Here is a 3,613-nt window from a genome sequence, read left to right as displayed (position 1 = left end):
TATTGTGCCACCATTGTTGCTATCCTTTTCCAAAATATTCTACCACCATTAGCATAAACTCGATGTACTGCAAACAAAACCTTCCTGTTTCCCCCTTCCTCCTACTCCTGGTAACCGCAAATAATCTTTGGTTTTATATATATACAACATATATGTGTATTTTCACCTATCTAGGAATTTTCCCCTCTTGTCATCCTTGGTAACCAACAGAGAAAGTTCCCTTCCATGTATAAACTTTCCTTGACTTTTTACAATAGTGGACTAATACAATATTTTTCCTTTTGTGACTGACTTATTTCACTCAGTATAATATCCTCCAAGTTAATCCATGTTATGCAGTGTTTTGCAGATTTTACATCATTCTTTGGGAGCTCTGGTGGGGTAGTGCCTAAGGCATTTGACTGCTAACCAAAAGGCTGGCGGTTCAAACCCACCAGTCACTCCTCGAAAGGAAGGTTGGTGCAATCTACTTCCGTAGTGATACCGCCTCAGAAACCCAAGGAGGGGTCGCTATGAGTTGGATCCAACTCAATGGCAGTGGTGTTTCATAGTATTCCATTGTGTGTATGTAACACAATTTGGTTTTCCATTCTTCCATTGATGGGCCCTTAGGTTTTTTCCATCTCTTTGCTATAGTGAATAGCTGCAATGAATATGGGTGTGCATGTATCTATCAGTCTAGTGCCTTTGCAGAGAAAACAGAAGCAAATATCTTTCTGGTATTCTTTGCTTTCAGCCAAGATCCATTTGACATCAGCAATGATATCCCTCATTCCATGTCCTTTTCTGAATCCAGCTTGCACGTCTGGAAGTTCCCTGTCAATATACTACTGAAATTATTTTTGAATTGTTTTCAGCAAAATTTTACTTGTGTGTGATGTTAACTTTCACCTTTTGTATAATAACTTCCACATTCTGTGGAATCACCTTTCTTTGGAATGGGTACAAATATTTATCTCTTCCAGTCAATTGGCATTATAGTTACCTTCCAGATTTCTTGGCATAGATGAGTAAGTGACTCCAGCACTGCATCCGTTTGTTGGAATATCTCAATAGGTATTCTGTCAATTCCTGGAGGCTTGTTTTTGCCAATTCCTTCAGTGCAGCTTCAGCTTCTTCCTTCAGTGCTGTTCATTCTTGATCATATGCCACCTCCTGAAATAGTTGAACATCGACCAGTGACTTCTTATATTCCCTTGATCTTCTTTTGATACTTCCTGCATCAGTCAATGTTTTGCCCATAGAGTGTCTCAGTATTACAATTCCAGGTTTGATTCCCCCCCCCCAGTTCTTTGAGATTGAGAAATGCTGAGCGTGTTCTTCTCTTTTGGTTTTTCTAACTTCAGGTCTTTGCACATTTCATGATAATAATTGACTTTGTCTTCTTGAGCTACTCTTTGGAATTTTCTGTTTAGCTCTTTTATCTTTCATTTCTTCCATTTACTTTAGCTGCTCTCTATTCCAGAGCAAGTTTCAGAGTCTATTCTGACATCCATTTTCATCTTTACTTCTTTTCCTGTCTTTTTAATGGCCTTTTGCTTTCTTCATGTATGATGTTCTTGCTGTCATCCCACAATATTTCTGGTTTTCAGTCATTGGTGTTCAATGTGTCAAATCAGTTCTTCTGATGATCTCTAAATTCAGGTGGGATAGAATCAAGGTCATATTTTGGCACTCATGGACTTATTTTAATTTTCTTCAGCTTCAACTTGAACTTGTATATGAGCAATTGATGGTCTCTTCCACAGTCAGGTCCTGGCCTTGTTGTGGCTGAAGATATGAGCTCCTCCACAGCCTCTTTCCACAGATGCAGTTGATTTGATTCCAGTATATTCTGTCTGGTGACATCCATGTGTATAGCCACCATTTATGTTGTTGAAAAAGGTATTTGCAATGAATAAGTCATTGGTCTTACAGAATTCTATCTTGCAATCTCCAGTGTCATTTCTCTCACCAAGGCCATATTTTCCAACTGCCAGTATTTCTTCTTTGTTTCCATCTTTAGCATTCCAATCACCAGTGATAATCAATACATCTTGATTGCATGTTTTGTCAGTTTTAGACTTCAGAAATTGATAAAAATCTCAATTTCTTCTTCAGTGGCTTCAGTGGTTGAATAATAGTAGTATTAACTGGTCTTCCTTATAGGCATATGGATATTATCCTATCACTAACAGCATTATACTTCAGGATAGATCTTGAAACATCCTTTGTGATGATGAATGCAACACCATTACTGTTTAATTTGTCATTCCCATCACAGTAGATCAGATGATTGTCTGGTTCAAAATGTCCCAAACCAGTCCATTTCAGCTCACTAATGCCAAGAATATTCATCTTCATGCATTCCATTTCATTTCTGACAACTTCTAATTTTCCTACATTCATACTTTGTACATTTCATGTTCCAATTGCTAAAGGATGTTTGCAGCTGTTTCTTCTCATTTTGAGTTGTGCCCCATCAGCAAATGGAGGTCCAGAAAACCTTACTCCATCTACATCATTAAGGTTGACTTACTTTGAGGAGGCAGTCCCTCCCCAGTCATATTTTGAGTGCCTTGCAACCTAAGGGGCTCATTTTCCAGCACTTTATCAGGCAATGTTTCAGGGGTGTTCATAGTTTTCCAGTAATACATCAGACAGTGTTTCACTGCCATTTATAAGGTTTTCACTGGCCAGTTCTCCCTTCCTTCTTCCTAGTCTGTCTTTGTCTGTATGCTCTGCTGAAATCTATTCTCCTTGAGTGACCCTTCTGGTATTTGAAACACCAGTTGCATAGCCTCCAGCCTCACAGCAACACGCAAGCCACCACAGTATGACAAACTGACAGATGACTGGTGTAGAAAGATGTTTACCTGTGTTTTGTTGACTGTGCAAAGGCATTTGACTGTGTGAATCACAATAAATTATTGATAACATTGTGAAGAATGGGAATTCCAGTACACTTAATTGTGCTCTCGAGGAACCTGTACATAGACCAAGAGGCTGTACTGCATGATTTAAAACCTGGAAAGGTGTATGTCAAGGTAGTATCCTTTCAGCATTACTTATTGCATCTGTTGTTGTTGTTGTTATGTGCTGTCGAGTCAGACCCAACTCATAGCGACCCCTCCTTGGGTTTCCGAGGCGGTATCCCATGGAAGTAGATTGCCCAACCTTCCTTCTGAGGAGTGGCTGGTGGGTTTGAACCGCCAGCCCTCTGGTTAGCAGTCAGATGCCTTAGGCACTATGTTACCAGAGCTCCTATTCCATCTGTATGTGAAAAAAATAATCTGAGAAGCTGGACTGTATGAAGAAGAACACAGCATCAGGGTAGGAGGAACTCTCATTAATAACCTGCAATATGCAGAAGATACAACCTTGCTTGCTGAAAGTGAAGAGGATTTGAAGCATTTAGTGACAAAGATCAAAAACTTCAGCCTGCAGTATGGATTATACCTCAACTTAAAGAAAAAAAAAAACAAAGAGGATCAATAAGCAATGTGATAGTTGAAGATGTGTCAACTTGGCTGGACTCCAGTTGTGAGTGGTGGTTCCCATGATGGATCACATGACTGAGTTCTAAGCGGCCGGTCTGCCTAAGGGGAGTTTCCCCAGGGGTGTGGCCTACGTG

The 3,613-nt window shown here is 39.9% G+C and overlaps 1 protein-coding gene across 1 annotated transcript in view; it reads left to right on the top strand.

The window, feature by feature from the left end:
• Window positions 1-3,613, top strand: part of SMYD3 (SET and MYND domain containing 3) — a 1,342,222-nt gene that overhangs the window by 827,571 nt on the left and 511,038 nt on the right. The gene's annotated exons all lie outside the window — the stretch shown is intronic.

The sequence above is a fragment of the Orycteropus afer genome, unplaced genomic scaffold, assembly GCF_000298275.1.
Source record: "Orycteropus afer afer isolate SDZICR_OR568_19922 unplaced genomic scaffold, OryAfe1.0 scaffold00533, whole genome shotgun sequence".
NCBI classification, from domain to species: domain Eukaryota; kingdom Metazoa; phylum Chordata; class Mammalia; order Tubulidentata; family Orycteropodidae; genus Orycteropus; species Orycteropus afer.
The sequence above is the reverse complement of the archived record's forward strand: the minus strand, read 5'-3'. Positions and strand labels throughout refer to the sequence as shown.